This window comes from Platalea leucorodia, assembly GCF_965183815.1.
Source record: "Platalea leucorodia genome assembly, chromosome: 4".
NCBI lineage: Eukaryota > Metazoa > Chordata > Aves > Pelecaniformes > Threskiornithidae > Platalea > Platalea leucorodia.
This window is the reverse complement of record NC_138826.1, coordinates 93,868,089-93,885,999: the sequence shown is the minus strand read 5'-3', so window position 1 is coordinate 93,885,999 and position 17,911 is coordinate 93,868,089.

Sequence of the window (17,911 nt, the reverse complement as noted above, 5' to 3'; positions counted from 1 at the left end):
ATGTGTAACAACAAATATTTTCCCATCCAGTTAAATACAGAAGGGCCTCTTATTTCTACACTCAAAGTAGAATCACGTTCAATCTATCATCTCTGGTTTGTATTGTGCTAGAGGGAAGCCTTGCGAGGACTCTGAGAGAGAGCATAGGACATGTGAGCACCACTAACTTTCCTCTTTTTTTTTATAGCCCATGAGACATCATTTCCCTTAGAGGCAAAATCAAACATCTGAATCACTCCTGCGTAATGGTTGCATCCTGTCTGAATTCCTTTTATTTACAAATGGCTTTGCAGTCCAGTGAGTCAGATTAAGTACCAGTCTGTCCCAATGAAAACAGAGATAATGCACTTCGTGTGGCTGAGTAGAGGAAGAAGACTCTAAAATACAAACACTTTGAATCCAGTGACTTTACTTCAGCACACAGAACTTGCGGAGATTGCTTTCACAGTGAAATGTGGTCCCATATGGGTCCCCCATAGGGACCCCGTTTCTTCTCTTAATTAAGGCCACTGCTTCTACTTAAGTGTTTGGCAAAGATGGGAATGCTGGATAAGGATAACCTCCATTTTGGATTATTATCTTCTGTGGAAATAATAGTGCCCCTTGCAGACAGAGACAGGGGAAAATACATTAAACTGAAAGCACAGTGAACACACAGCCTCTAAGCGCCACTCTCAGCACAAAAGCACGTTATCCACACACGGGACTCATAGTCAGGACCCAGTTTTTGCATTTGAAAGCAAAAAAATGAGCAAAAGCCCCAAATGTTGTTGCACAGTTCTGCTTCCTTATCTGTTGCTACAGGAAAGTTGCTGGAGGAGTTCATCTGCCATTACTTTAACTCAGTGCTTCTCCATAGTGGAGGTCCCCTCCCTCTCTGTAAAATCAGCCTACACCGAGATCCAGCTGGTGGAAGCAGCTGCTTTTCTGTCTGCCCCTGGGGTGTCCATGCTGAAGAGGGGGGAATGGGCACGTCAGGGTCGAGGAAGGGGCTTGCCAGGGACTGAGAGGAGCTGGCCACGGCAAACTGGAACTTCAGCACTTCTGGTTTTCCACTGGGAGATCCAGACAGACCTTGCTTCAGCAGGACAAGGGAGGACACGCGTCTCTGAATGGGAGTTTCTAACAGCATTAAGGGAATGAAACTCAAGGAATGACTATAGGCTCCCTGGCAGCTTCGCCTGTACCCTCCTCCTCCCACTCAGCTGTACTGAATGAAACTTAGAGTGGCCCAGCTGAAAAAAACACAATGTATTTTTAAAAAAAACATCAGGTAATGCCTTTTTCTCCTTGGTGGGGTGGATTTGGTGGGCTAAGGTCGGAAAGGGAAGAAGGTAAATCTAAGAAAAAAGTTTGAAGTTGACAGAAATGTTCAGGATTTCAGTCTTTATTTTCTCTTTGTTAAATTGTGCTTGTTTTTTAATTCTCAGTATGAGGATCAGCACAAGGAATGGATGGAAACTCCCTGAGTACACTGCACCAGGGCAGCTTCTCCTCATTGCAAATTTGTTTCCAGTACACAGATGTCAAGAAAGGACTCCCTGGGACCAACACCGCCTATTTTGGGGAACAATTTTCCAGAAATCAGTTTCTCAGATTCTCGTGCAGCGAACAGCACCCCTGTTCCATGTCGCACCCCACAGGCTGGGTTCACAAACCCAGTATTTCAGTACTACACGTTCATTTGTGCAAGTGAAGGCTTTTCTTCTCTTTGAAATATCATATACTAGGCACTGAAATAAATAACTGGGAGCCAAAATGTGACCAGCACTTGTGTATTTTCTTGCGTATTAATCCTTTGCAGGAGAAAAAATACCAAAGCAGTCTTATTCAGTGTAAGTTCTGAGCTAAATCCTGTTTACTAAAGGAAATTACACACAGGGAAAATAAATCAGTATATTCAAATACAGAGTGCATACATAAGGATATAAACCATACAAAACGTTTTCCTCCTTACATTGTGTGTGGTCAAATTTACATTAAAATGCCAACAAATGTCTAATATTTTTTAATTGTTTAAAGGCCTCCAGAGCTTTAAAACAAAAATTAAATACATATTTTTATTTTCCTAGAGAAACATCACCTAACCTGCTCTGTTGAATAACATTTAAGAACTCCAACCTGTTAGTATAACAAGCCTCTTATTTTTCTTCTTTTCTTCTCTTTTTTCCCCTCTTTTTTATTTTTCTCTCTTCTTTTTCTTTCTTTTTTCTTTTCCTTTTTTCTTTTCCTTCTTTCTTTTCCTTGTTTCCTTCTTTCTTGTCTTTCTTTCTTTTCCTTTTTCCTTTTCCTTTTTTTCTTTTTTCCTTTTCTTCTTTTTCTTTTTCTTCATTTCCATTTTTCTTTTCCTTTTTTCTTTTCCTTTTTTCTTTTTCTTCTTTTCCTTTTTTCTTTTCCTATTTTCTTTTTCTTCTTTTCCTTTTTGTCTTTTTCTTTTATTTTCTTTTCCTTTCTTTCTTTTCCCTTTTCTTCTTTTTTCTTTTTTTCTTTTTCTTCTTTTCCCTTTATTTTCTTTTCCTTTTTTCCTTTTTTCCTCTTCTTCTTTTTTCCTTTTTTCTTCTTTTCCTTTTTTCTTTTTATTTTCTTTTCCTTTTTTCTTTTCCTTTTTTCCTTTTCTTCTTTTTTCTTTTTTCTTTTTCTTCTTTTCCTTTTTTCTTTTTCTTTTATTTTCTTTTCCTTTTTTCTTTTCCTTTTTTCCTTTTCTTCTTTTTTCTTTTTTCTTTTTCTTCTTTTCCTTTTTTCTTTTTCTTTTTTTCTTTTCCTTTTTTCTTTTCCTTTTCTCTTTTCCTTTTCTCTTTTCCTTTTTTCCTTTTCTTCTTCTTTTTTTCCTTTTTTCTTTTTCTTCTTTTCCTTTTTTCTTTTTCTTTTTTCTCTTTTCCTTTTTTCCTTTTCTTCTTCTTTTTTTCCTTTTTTCTTTTTCTTCTTTTCCTTTTTTCTTTTCCTTTTATTTTCTTTTCCTTTTTTTCTTTTCTCCCCCCCCCCCCGTTAACTGCCGCCACTTGTGTGCTGGTTGCGGCGGGCGGCGGCGGTACGTGAGAGGATGCTGCCCCCCGGAGGCTGCCCGCCTTGCTCTGGGTCTCGCTCCCGCGGCTTGCCGTCTGCTTCAAAGGTAGCTCTAAACAATCCCCAGCTCTTTGACAAAGCTCGTGGGTATATAAATAGCAATGAGAGAGAACTAATGAGCTACCCTAGGGCTGCATATAAATTATGGCTAAAAGTTACTTCAGTTAAAGTGGCTATTAGTGCCTACACCGGGCATGCATGAGTGAATGTGTGTTTAATTGCACTAACATGACTGCCGTATATCGCTAAATACAGCAGTGGAAATTGCTCCACACTAGCAGTGACTCTTTCAAACAAGGATCAGGAGACTAAGTAGTGCCCGATGAAATAACTATGTGCTCTTTCTTATAAAATCATGACAATTTTATATTATTAATCTTATTAGTAAAACATTATATTTGTATTAGGATTTTTTTCAGTTCCTTTCAGTAGCAATTTAAGTATATTTCTTGATCACAGACATATACTTACATACTGGACAGGTGTAAGTCTCCTAATGCAATTGGAGCCACTGGAGCTACTTCAATGTATACTGGTTGAAGAGCTTTCCCTAAGAATTTCTCTGTAAACACATGCTGGTACTACAGACACACGCTGCCCCCGCAGTCGCTGATAATGTATTTAATGTTATTTGTGGAAAAATTTATACACCAAAAAAAGATTTTATCCAAAGCTAATGAGGAGTTTTCTTTTTTCTAGAGAATCTAATTATCTAATCCTGGACTATTCAGCTAACCTTTTCCATAAAGATCCATTTTTATAGACAGGCACAAGTAGTCTGTGATTAAAACATACTCGTCTTTACCAGCCTGTGAGTCTGGATTCTTTCCTTTGCAGTTCTTTGGTCTATCAATGATTTCTCCTGTGATCTTGAGAGAGTTTCTTAGCCTAGCGGTGTCTTGTAATCCTTAGATCAAGATCAACCAAATTATCGTTGGGAATTATTAACCTCTGTGGGACTGGAAAAGCATAAGTTCTGAAGCATAATGGCCTTTTCCTCCAGCCGAAATGCCTAATGGCATCGCTTCCCCCGGAGAGTGCAATAACATCTGCTGAGGCTTTCTAGTAACAGCTTGCTTCCCACAGCGGTGAGTGACATATTATAGGCGTGAAGCAGCTTACGAATGCCATTTTCACACACGCCATCGCAGTACCACTGTTACATGCACCATTTTATAGACCCTAAGGAACACTAGTTAATAAATTACCTATGTCTCCATGAAAAGTCATCCCAGGTACGACTGGGGAAAGGGCTCGGTTATAGTTCTGATTAGCAATATGATTCATCTAGACCCCTTAAAGACCCCAAATATCCATAATACCAGGTAGACAGTTGGCTCCTTTACTGACCGTCTGAAGGTGGCCGATGTGGCAGTGGGAAACGAGGACAGCTGCATAATGTTCCTAAGTGCTGGCAGGCAGGGCTGAAGGGTCCCAAGCTCCTGAAAGCAGCCAGAAGACATGGTTTGCCTGCGCCCATCGCTCTGCCTTCCCGCGCCCTTCCCAAAAGCCACACAGATCCCAGCAGTTTGGCTTACTTGATGGGAACCTCTCCTGAAGAGGCAACTTCTCAATGTCCAGATATGCAAAGCCTGTAACATTTTTATGGCCATACCCGTTTCAAAATGTGAATAGGAACAGCCAAATTTCAAGGGCTACTCTATTTTCTCTAAAACAATCATCTGTTTTCTACTGTTATTAGGAGCTAATGAGCAGCCCTTTTTTTTTCTTTTGTACTGGTGGAATTTATTCTGAGAATATTTCCTCTACTAAGCTGTTTTCCTGCTCACAAGAGATAGCGGCTCTCCTTTGAGTTTATGAGTGCATTGCACCACTGGCCATAACTAAAGCTGCCAGAACCATCTGGTAATTCATTCTTAATGAAACCATATGTTTAGAAAATTATCAGTTTGCTTTGTTTTCTGTCTGTACCCTGTTGGTGTCAGCACCCTCTTCCCATATTCGGCACTTCAAAAATGATAAAACGCATTTTAAATATTAAGCCTAGCCTGAGTTTTCAGGGATGAACGCAACTACAGAAAGTTTCAAAGAGCTCTAGGAAATGGAAATTCACTAAAGAACTAACTAGTCCCACAAGGCTCAGGCTAACGAATGCACAAACAAACTTCACAGGAGCTGCTGCTAGTCTGCGCTTCCAGGCTCGAGCTTCCTACCTACTTTCACTTTAATACACAGTTTCCCTTGGTGACTCATTTTGTCTGCACAGTCCCCTGAAAGGCGCCTGCTACAACCACCCGTTCCTTTTTTATACATCGTGGTGTATGGAGTCTCTTTAAACTTTGACCAGTTGAGTCAAAAGGATGCTCCACGGGTGCTGGCCCTTTGACCTCACAGGAAAGGAAGATTTTTCTCATCTGAGGAAGCTATGAGGAAGCTTTGCAGATTATGTAGGAAGAGACTTTCCTCAAGGAAGCCCAAGCTACTGTACAGGCGAGAAACCCACCAAAGAAGGTGAATCTAAATGCTCAAACTCAGTTAGACCTAGTGGCTGGCCTTCCATGGTGCTTCCATGACCCACTATAGCTCCTTGTGGGACCAGAAAAAAAATCTGTTCCTGGCGTTCAAGGCTCCAACTGCTACTCGAAGCAAGTTAGTCTGGAAACAGCGTTACAATGAGGGGCAGAAGGAGGTTCCTCCAGGCTTACCGAGGTAGGAGCTCCTGGGCGAGACACCCTGCTCCTGCTGGCTGGGCACAGCAGGTCTCCATGGAGAGGTGCTACCACTGCCCGCTTGATCTCTCCTAGCTCGGTGTGAAAGTAGGGAAGGAGAGGTGGAGTTGTTCTAGCTGAGGTACGAAACTAGCAGGGGCTATAATTATATTTATCTGTTGCTCTTGTTACTGTCCTATTAGTTATTCATGGCATGGTACATTGAAGGAGTTTCACATTTTGTTTAAATAGTTACAATTTAATTTTTTTACTTCTTTTTTTTCCTGCAATTTTTACATTTTTTTAAATGGTTGCAATATTTTTAAATGGTTACAATTGAATTCCGCTCTGCCTGGCAGGACTGTGGCTGCCCCAGCCTGCTGGAACAACAGCAAGATTCTGGGGAGAGATGCTTTTCCTTTTTGGATACAAACTGCTATTCAGTGTTTGGAGTCTTACTGGAAGTTTCCTTCAGGAAGAAAAACTGATGTTGAAGTCAGATCTTTTTCTGACTTTTTTCCTCTTTACGTACAAAGACTAAAAACAAAATTATCAAAAAAGGGCAAGCACTTTCTTCTCAATTTCAAAATTCTTTCAGCAGAGCTCTCACAGAAAGACATCTCTGGCTACAGACTTTTTATGAAGCCACATGCCTAATACTTGCTCTGGTGATCTCCTTGCTTTTCTGATGTTTCCGTGTCAGCCTGTGATAGTTTTGCTGCTTCTCTTCACACCTAGCTCCATCAAACAGTGCCCACACCCCTGCGTTTGTATTCAGCCCAAAGAAAACCTTCTCTTTTATCTGGGATCCTTACAATGGTGTATATTGCTATGTTCTTGGCAATAGCTCTTTTTGTTTCAGCTACCTAATTCCATGAAGGAGCTTTACTGTTTCCTACATTTTATTCTGAATGAAAAACAGCTGTTATGACCAACAGCCACAAGGAGATTTTGTCCAAGCCCTAACCTAATGCACCCTAAACCTCACTGAAACCATCTTTCAGAGTGAAATACTGACTTTGAGATCTGACCTTTACAAAAGGCTGAGGTTCCTAGAGAAAACTTCTTGCACTAATTGGATATATCAAAGTTGAAAGTTCAGACTGTAGAGTCAGAAATGTTCTTCAACAAAAAGAAATATAAAACCAGGCCAAAATACTGTATTATGTTACTGCAAGGCAGACATTACAGCCGGTCTGGCAGTTCCAGGCGTATAGCTGGGGGCAGCTCAGCACCTCAGTTTCTTCCCCTCATGACCACAGAAGACTCTTACACTGGGATCCTTCCACCATCAGCCTACCCAGCAGTCTCAGCTCACAACCATGTATGTCTGGCTGTAGTTTTAAAGAGCAGTGCTGTCTGATGTCCCTTAGTGTGGCAGCACACTCTGATGTCTCTTGCATGTCACAGAGCATCACTGTTCCTTATCCCTGGAAGGCCTCACATAGAAACATCTGGGAAAAAGCACGTTTAGGGCCCTTTGTGGGCCTGGCAGAGGTGTACCTCCAAGGCCAGAAGCACTACAAACATGTGAAGGATCTCCGGGGCCCTAAGCAGAGAGACACGCATGGAAGGGATGAAAAGGGACCTGATTTCCCTCATACCAGCATAGAGGTGAGCCCCACCAAGGGCTGCCCCCTCCTCTACCCCTCTTAACGGAGAGATGGATGGATTCCCACATTCCCCAGGAATGGGGTGGGAAGGTTTAAAATCCTCATCTCCTCCCTGAAATATTGGAGTGCAGTTCACAGCCCTCCAGACTAGAGCAATGGGGAGTTTTCTTTCTGGCTTGTACAACCTCCTGTGTCTTAAATCAAGCCCAGAAAATGAATCAAAACCCATTTTATCTGTGGTGAGATGGACTGGAGACTGTGGGAGGGCTCAGCAGGAGCTTCTTCCTGCAAACGCAAAGGGTAGGTCACTGTCAAGGCAGCCCACTGCTGGTCTGCATGCCTAGCTAAAATGCCACGACTTCCTTCTCTAACGTGCGACCTTGTGTTAAACAGGTCTTACCAACCATCAAAACATAAACATGCATTGGCAAATGTGAGGAAACTTAGCAGTGCTGCATCCGCAGATAGCTGCAGTATGCGTACATTGTTGATGAGACTTTTCAAGAGCTGCTGGTCACATTTGGAAGCAGAAAAATCACCATGCAGACGCAAGCGAGTGCAGCATGGAGCAAGATATTTATATTCATTGACTGAGAATAAAGCTGGATACAATATATTCTGTGGCATTTCAGTGGCAGAGATCCATCACTTACTTACAGAAAAAAGCAGGGAAATTATTTTATAGAAGTTTCTTTCTCTGTTGTAAATTATGTAAATCTGTATGGACAATTTAAACCGGTTTGTATTACACACAGACTGCTGTTGAAAAGACTGAGAAGTTTAAGGTCAGGGATCTCCAAGTTAGAAAAGGCTTTTGCAACTTACATCTTGACACTAACTGCAGTTACATTATAAAATACTATTTTCACCACAGGACCCTTGCTTCACCCATCGAGCAGAACGTGGGACCCACGCGGAGAAGAAACTGCTTGGTGTTTTCCTTTAACCACGTTATCCTGCATCTACCATGGTCCGTGTGCAGGGCTGTGTTCAACTAATTTTCCTATGGGCTCTGCTCTGACACTCCTTCTCTGAAGTGACTGTCACAAGCACTTATTCATAAGGCTTCCCATGGCAGGCCTCTAATATTATCTTATTTTAGCTAGCTAAGGCTCCATTCCTGAGCACTAGTTATTATGTGGACCTTTTTGTCCACATAATAATTATGTGTAATTATATTGTTGTTATTGTTATTATTATTGTTGTTGTGGTGGTGGTTGGGGTTTTTTTCCCATAAGACTTACGGGAAAAAAGTAACATGATGCTGTTTTATGGAGTGTAAACTAAAGTACATACACTGGGGAAACCCACCAAGGATGTGCAGACAGCCAGCATTTTGGCATTTCCTGAATTCTCCGCAATTAATATCACAGCCCTTTCATGTTGTTTAATTATTTTTAATGTCATTTTAGAAAGAGTGACAAATAGTTTGACATGCCACATTCCTACAGCCAAGCCAAGTCGGTCCTGCTTAAATAACTGCACCAGAAAATAATGAATTATTGAAAACAATTTTAGCAGAAATTAACAGAATTAATATTAGTCTTGTCCAGTTAAGGGAGGGAGGTTAAGAGAAACTGATGTTTGCAGTTTAGGCATGGATAACTAGAAAGAAGGTAATCTCCTAACAAAGAAGTAAATAAAGGTTAGTGAACCAGGCCTAATATTATACTTTGCTGGAACAGTTCACGTACAGGGCAATTGGCATGTATGGCCAACAAAAAAAATCACTAAAAGTGAACACAACCTCTTGGGGGGTCTTGAGGTGTAGGGAAGTGTCCAATTCTCATTGCACCCTGCCCATGGTAAGATGAAGGCTGTGCTGCAGCGTTTCCACAGAATTTACGGTATCTGTTTAGAAACTCAACTTCCTAATTGATGCGATACAAAAATATGGTGGTGAAATTGCAAATAAGCAGGCAGTGAAGGTGCGGATAGATGTTTCTGAAGTGAACTTGCAAGTTAATATAAGCAGAGTTGATTTTCTTCTCGCTTGTTAGCAGCAAAAGGCTGTAACTCTATCCATGACTCTGCAGGGTACGCACAAAATTGATCAATGCAGAGGTGAACTCTTCACTTGAGCTGTGGTTACTGAAAACCATCAGCTGCTTTCAGGGGAATCAAAGCTGCTGATGGCAATACAAATACAGCGGAAGCATCCCGGGTGTTCTGAGGGGATATCACTTAACGGGGAACCGACCGATCGTTCAACAGTAGCTTCCCCGAATGTGCTGCTGTGAGAGTTAGCGTGATTTAATGGGCTATCCAGCGTGGACGAAGTGTGCCCCAAACAACCTGAATTTACTGAACTGATTCTCTTTAAACTGGTTTTGAAAGGGCCACAGAAATCGTATAATTTCATTTCTGCATACTTCAGTAATGTGGGAAATAAGGTGGGAAATAATATGCAGGGCTATTTTAGGTTGCAAGGGCATATTGGCTTAGAGAGAGATAGAAACACATCAGGCATGCTACCATGTTTATGTAGCTTCTGGACTGGCTGGCTGGCATCTAGTCAGCTCATAGCTTAGGCAAAATAAGCTCAAATCTGTTCACACCCTTCTGTGCATTGGCAGTGATGTGTCTCCACTCACATCCCCATTCTGAAACATCGAATTTAACAGAAAATATTCTTGTGATATTTGACTTTGGATTTACTGTTTCCCTAATAATTCTCCTTCAGAATGGAAGGTTAGGAAAAGTAACAATGAAGAAGCAGGAGCTGTAGTAATTTGGCGTCTCAGACCCACGTTTGAGACTGGTCACATCTGTAAACGGGGAGGAAGATTTCTTGCTCTCAAACATTAATTTCCAATTGCAACAAGCAGAGTTACCGTTCACAAAGCAATCACCATGGCTTCAAATTGCAGATCTGGAAAACTGCTGCAAAGTGTTAAATAGATCTTCTGGTACTCCACAGGATCACAGTATGGCCTTGATCACTTTGTGATCTACCAGTTCATCAGCATCCTGGACCCTGTGGTTAGGCACCTTGTTTCTGCAAGGAACTAGATGGGTGTAGCACCTTTCAGAAGGAAACTAGCTTTGAAATGGAAGGGGAATGGTGACAACCTTTACCTGGAAAAGTTCAAGCCATAGAAGAGCATTATGTATTTGCTGTATTTCCCCCGGCCTGAATACAATACCTGATTGTGCGGACGTTTCTGCTGCAGCCTGTGTGGTCACAGCGGAGAGGAGATTCAGGTCTTCACACACCAGCCTGGGGAACATTTCTGTTTTTCCTTAAAGGAAGTCAACAAGTTCCTCATCTGCATGGTTAGCCTTTGATCCTACAGTGCTTGAACCCAGCTAGCTGATTTCAGGAACCTAGGAGTCAGGAAAAACACTTGAATTATTTCTTGCACTTTTTTTCCACAACCAGCCCCAGGCCATTTCTGAGTACAGGATACTGGCACAGTCATACCTTTAGTCTGACCAGCTACTGCTGGTTTTCACCTCAACCATCAGGTGAGTGCTTTCAAAGATTTTTATTTCTTGTTCAAGGAATTTTATGTGCCTGCATTTGGGGGAGAACAAGCTTCCATTTTATTCCTGTTTATCTCACTCTTCAGTTTCTCTGGGTTGGTAATAAGTCAGAGGCAAGTTGTTTGTAAGACGTCATTTCACAGCTCAGTTGTGAGCACGTTCACGTAAAGCCACATTCTGCCCTTGTTTACACTCTGCAGCTCTGCTGGTTCCGCTGGGGATTTGATGGAGGAAATAAGGTCGGGATGCAGCTCTTTGAGTCCAATCCCACCGAACTTACTCTGGAAAAAAAGCTTGTGGGTTTCCTCCTCCTAATACCCAACACAATGGAAGGAAACATATGCTCCTCCAAGTGACCATGGAAACTGGTGTCTGGGTTTCCAAGGTGATTTTCTGGCAAGTGGCTGAAGGAGGAAGCGGTAACAAAACAGGATCCCGGGCAGCAGAAAGCATCCACATTCCTGGCGATGCAGCAACCTGCGCTGAGGAGGCCGAAGCCACAGAGACAAACAGAGCAAACTCCTCACTTTAAAATCACCGTAGGTGTCAAACACACGGCAAAGGATGGGTAACTCAGTCTGTGGTCCCAGCACATCTATCTGTTTCCTTTCCTACTTCTATCTGGTGACTGATATCGGTCTTATCCAACTGACATCTTAAGGCTCATATAAGCTCGCTTTCGATAGAAAATAAAAGAGCAAAATGACACAGGGAGGGAAAAAAGAAGCTGCTTAAAACCAACTCATACCTTGAGGTTAGGAAATTCTCACAATCTGTAGATATATATATATTTAATGCTTCATAGTAGTAAATAAGAATGGTTTTCTATCTTGCATTTTGCAAGGCATGGGAGATATGTGAAAAAGGATCAATTTCTCTTTCAAGTGCAATAAAGAGACTTTGCAGAGCACATCGGTATTCCTCCTGGGGCTCCAAACCAGCATACAGCAGAACCCCTCCTTCCACATCTTACAGGAGGACCAGGACTCTCCTTATCTGTCTGTCAGCATAATTCCTTCTTGGAGTAAAGCTGAAATACAGTGAGGTGCAACACGGCACAACGGAGTGGAGGAGGAGGAAGGACTGGTGACAAGACCGTTTCCTTTTGCAGCAGAGAGGAACAGGAGTTGATACACACAGACACATGTGCTCCTCCAACTCTGAGCAAGCGTTAAAGCCTGTCACGGAGCGCTCTCACATCATGAATTGTGGAGTCTACTGATGTACACCAGTTACATGACCACAAGCAAGTACAGACATAGCGTCTAACAGCGGAACAACCCAGCAACAGGGATGTTACTGAAGATTAGATGAGGGACTGTTGCAAATTAAGACCAGCCCCAGCAGGAGAGCTACCCATCCTGATATAATAAGTCTAATCCAGAAACAGCAGCAAACGGTTTCCTTTTTGCTGGAAGAGAAGGAGCCAAAGGAATTTGCAGCTTCCCTCTAGCTGTCGGGAGGAACTGCTGAGTATCAAAATCGCAAACATGAATGAAACTGTTGCTAAGTGTTTTCTTGTGCGTTTATATTCACACTTTCAGCTATTAGTAAAGCCTTATGAAGCTTGATGGCCAGGTTTTTCATTAAAGCCAGAAAGTCCTATTCCATCCCTGCAGGATACAGTTATTGACAAGTTATTTTAAGATTGTTTCACAGCCACAGGATAGAACCAAATTATCCTTAAAAGTGCTGTGAAGTATTTTGACATTAAGCCTTCACTTACCTAATTGTGGGATTGATTTCAGAATTCCTCTTTCTTCCCCTCTCTTCAACTTTTAATGGACAATCTATGCTTGCAAGTGGTGGGGGAGATGTACAACAGCAGTCACTGAAAGCACTTTGCTTACCACAAACACAGTAAGGGGAGATGGTGACAATTAGGGGAGGAGATGTAACCCGCATGAGTTAGTCTGACTGTGCCAAGACAACCCTTTCCGACTTTATCATCGATAAACTCCCATATGCATATTTGTCACAAGGTAAGTTCAGGTTTTTACTCTGAGAATATATATCCCACTGATAGCACTGCCCAGTGTAGTCTGAACACTCAGTTACACGATGGGGTTGTGTGTACTCCTCTCCTTTACTTTCCCATCCAGGCTGCGGTTGGACACGCTAATGCTGCACTACACTACTCAAATTAGTTTAACAGTTTCCATGGGGTTCAGGTCAGTACTAAATGTAGCTTTTGCATCTTCTCAGAGCACTAAGACAAAATCTGTTTGCGGTCTCACAAGTGTGGGACATACCTTCTCCATCAGTTGAACGTGATGCCCAGATACTGCGGCCAATTCTGAGCAGCTTGGTATATCCCCATGCAAAGGGCAGCAACGCACAGAGGTACTGGCACTGGCTTTGGAAGGACTAGTCATGTTAGTAAGGTACCATACCTGAACTAACTAAGCCATGCGGGTGACTCTGCCTTCCATACCACCTACCTATAGTCATGTTTGTAGTTTACTGTTCCCTTGCAGGGTAAGGCAGGATAACTGGGAACATGCTCTTTCTTGAAGAATGAGTAAGATTTGCTACAGTCATTTCCTGTGACTTAGGCATATCCAGACAGATATGGGACTAAATTGCTTTTTTGTAAGTACAATTAAAGTATCGTAAAACTAGTATAGCACATTGCAAATGAAACGATTGTATGTGATTGTTCGTAATTCACCTGGTGAAATAACCCCATTAACTCCCCGAAATTTAAATATTCTGAACTATTTGAGTTCAAACATTTGTGTTAGAAAAAGAAAACTATTTGAACTCTGAGTCTATTATTCTTAGATATACATTGGCGATGTATAGACCTTTCCTAAGAATTAAAAGCTTTGTATTAAACACATTAAAAATATTAGACAAAAAGTTTTCCATATAATTACCATGTCTACATCCCATACTAAGGACAGCTAGTGCAAGAAGGTAAAATGAACACATAGGTAGGAGCCAGCAGAAGACTTGGCAGCACTTATGAGGCTTCTACATAAAGTAATTACACACGCCACTGGTCTGAGATCAATTATTTATATCCTTTTTTATATATTGTAGCTCACATTTTATTGGCAATTGTTATTACCAATTCACTTCAATAGAGGGCAAAAGAGACTGAAGTTGTCATCTCAGACTGGAGGCTGCATGCAAGAGTGAGAATTAAGAAATCTGGGAAGATTACATACAATTGGAAACATGACCAAAGTAAAAGAAAAATACTAGAGCTGTACAGGTTTGGGGTAATTTTAATTTACCTTAATGCTTCACTGCTCTCCGTATCTGTGAGTCATACTGAAATAAACACAAGAGCTTGGTGAAACAAAATGAACTCCAAACTCCTCACAGTCATTTTTCTCTAGTCTTGAAGAGATTGTAAGCACCAGTTTAACAGTACCATGAAAAATATATGGTTTGGTGAACGGGAAGTACATTCTCCTACATTTTCTTTTACTGACTTTTAATGCAGCAAATTTCTGAATAATTTGGTGCACTTAAGGGATTTCTTGTGGTGAGTGACCATTTTATTTGCTTTTATTTTCTCTCTGATTTTGTTTCTCCATTAGAACAGGGGCTTTGCAGGCTATCTGATAGAGCATTTCAAACAGTCTCTTTTCTGTTACTGAGTTTCAAACTCTTTCAGTAATGCTTTAAAATTCACCTGCTTTCAGACACAAAAGCACAATATCCCAGCAGTTATTAAAAAGTCTAATGTTTTATGAAATGTGAAATAATAGACTTTGTTTGGTCACTGGGATAATTACTTCTTTCATTCCACCTAAGAATGCAGAAGAGAAAGACAGCTATGTTCTCCATTCTGCAATGAATCGCACAGCGATGGACCACTCCAGCCTTCATATCCTTAAAGAATTCCTCACACAGTGATACTTGTCTCCTGCTATTCTTCCCAAATTTTGTCTGCACTGATACAATTTGCTGTAGTGGCCTTAATACAGTATCTTTCAATAATTGATAGCTTTCCCACAAAACTCTTTCCCTCTAAGTGGTTTTTTTTTTTTTTTTTTTTAACTACATTTGACCTACCAGTCCTCCACATTTACTGTCTGCTTTCTTGATGCTCATGGTCTTTATTCTACCAGGACTATGGTTGAAGCATTATGGATTTTGTTCCCCAGCAGTTTGCAAGCACTGTGAAACACAACATTTGAATTCAAAATTATCTTGACAAATGAGAAAGAGTTGATCAAACGAGGAAATGTAATAGAAACAAGGACAAATATGTCCACTTCGGAGCAGAAAATCAACTACAGAAATACAAAATGGGAAATAGCCTGACAAAGAACTCAACTGCAGAAATTAATCTAAGACTTATTGCAGAGTGCAAGAGAAATATGAGTTGACAACTGGTGCAAAAAAAAAGTAATTGTCGTTCTGGGAGATGTTAGAAGGAGCATCACATTCAAAATGGTACAGCAATCATATTCACTGTGGGTGAGCTCTTACCTGGAATACAGTATTTATTGTGGGGTGCTGTACCTTAAAATAAAGGGCTAGGCAATGAAAGAAGGTGTACAGAGGTACTGACTTATAATGGAAATATTAAGACAGCAGAAAGGAAGTATGAGTGGATATAGTTGCATAAGTACGAGAACAATGTAAAAAATGGACTACATTCGTAAACAAGGACATGGTCCACAACAGTAAGGTTGAGGACTGTTGCCTGTGTTAAGCCCAGGAGGCCTGCACTGCTGTAAAACCAGACCACAGGTTGCTTGTCAGCAGAAGACCCTACCCTCTAACAAGAGGAAGATGGGAAGAAGGTAACAACACATCACATATGCCATTCCTTTTCCTTTCAGCCCAGCTAGAATACAGACTATGGCCTTAAGGAACTTGGAGCAGACTTGCCTAAAATTTATGGAGGTGGAAGTAAGCAAAATTCTGATACAAAAGAATCATGCCGTAGTGATTTTTTGCTCTTGAGTATAAAAGACCTGTCAAAAAATTAGTTTGTCATTGCTTAACAGACGTGATGAGGACCTGATACCTGATGTCCCTTCACAGAATCACAGAATGGTTGAGGTTGGAAGACACCTCTGGAGGTCATCTGGTCCAACTCCCCTGCTCAAGCAGGACCACCTAGAGCTGGTTGCCCAGGACTGTGTCCAGGTGGCTTTTGAATATCTCCAAGGATGGAGACTCCATGGCACCCTTGTGTAGGCTGGGTGAGAAAAGCTTCAGAGCAATTAAGGTGATAGTTTTCCATATGTAATACGTTATTATTAAGAGGACAACAACCAGCTGTTCCCATGGATGCTAGGAGAAGGACAAGAAAACAGTTTCAATTGCTGCAAAATTATTTTGGCTGAGTATTGACAAGAGTGAAATCCTGGCAAGAGCTTACCTGGACACCTCACGGACTCCTCACCGGAGACTGTGATGCACATGACCGGCAAATATTTGTTACCAATGTCTGGATACTGTCTTACGGCTGGGGGCTGGACCAGATCAGTGATCGACAGCGCATTTCTGATGCTCAGCGCCAGATTTATTGCCAAAGGCTCTCTGACTCAGAGACCCTGGTGCCAGCCCAGATCCGTGTCAGTTAGAGACTTGGTGCCTGTGCCAAAGTTTTGTCACCACTGGACTAAACAATCTCTTTTAGTCTCTTCCTGACCTATGTTGTTATTGTTGCTATGAAACCCTTATTCATGGAAGCAATTTTTCCACTGGCTGCGTGGACTTCTGCTCTTGTTTCTCGCTACAGGAATGTTAAAATATTTTTACTTCTTCTTCAATAAAACTGAAAACAGACATGCTTGAACTTGGGGGGGGGGGGCGGGGGGGGAAGAATCTGTTTTAGCCTAACTTTTTCATTTCAGATGACTTTTGAAAAACTCTATTTGTTGGCTAGAGGTTACACAACTGCAATTCTTTAAGCAGATCTTTTGTTATTATCCGTCTGACAAAGAGATGGCAGCAGGGTGGTGCTGTTGCATTTTCCTCTTCTTTGCTATTTTTTTTTAATCTCTGTTTTTTCAGGAGTAACAAAACCGAGCTTCTGAAGCTTTGGTGCTTTACCAAAAGTACACATGGAAATATTTGCATCAGGTATAAAGTTAAAAAACAAATAGCTATGCATTTTCAAAAAGTTTTATGGGAATTTTAGACACAGTACTCACATTGCCTTTTCCGGTAACTGCAAAACTCAGCTCTGAAGTAATCTATGAAATTGAACATTCAGGTATTAAAGGCTGAATGAAGCCTACAAAATCTTCATGTTCTGTAATTGTGGGAGAAATCTTACAGTGAGAGCAGGACTGAAGAGATCCTCTACCTGTATTTTTAGTAGGATCAAGTTAAAAAAAACACATTTTGTGTATAACCTGGTTTTGAAATACTCCTCTTTTGTACACATCTTTTTTTTGCACTTTGCAGCTTTCTGATTACATTTTCATTCATGAAATGTGAAAATGGGAAGTAGGTAACAAAAGGTAACAATGGTGCCGCTGGTGTGTACCCAAGGGTGCACAAATCTCAGGTCACAGTCCTAAGCCAAGCTGTACCTTGTCTGTAACAATCCCTGCTCTCCTCCCATCATTTACAAAATAAGATCTCACCAGCGGGACCACATTTTGGGGAGCACCCACAAGGAAGGAAGACAGCTGACTATTACACAGTACAGGTATATAAAGGTATTGCTGCAACTGTTTGCCAGACGCATCAAAACTATGCGGTGTTTGCGGCTGATTCAGCATGGAGTAAACGCTCCTGGCACGGAGCGCATGGAGTAAACGCTCCTGGCACGGAGCGGCATAATTCACTCTCTCCTTGTAACCTTCACTAAGTGCAAAACCTGACAAGTGGTCGTGACAGCGAGGAAGGTACATGCTGAGATGGTCAGCGGCAGACTGGCTGTGTCACAGGGCAGCACACCAGATTTCTGACTTGGGACACAAGAAAACACATGCCTTAGTGTGCATCAGTACCCCCTACTGGGTGTCCCCCCATCGCATTGCCCTCCTGCTCCAGTTCAGCTCTGTGTGACTTTCCTTATCTAACAGAGTGAGAAAAATGCTCAGTGTCAGATGGTGCAGATAACGCTCATTTGCCAATGCCGGTGCTGCATCAATA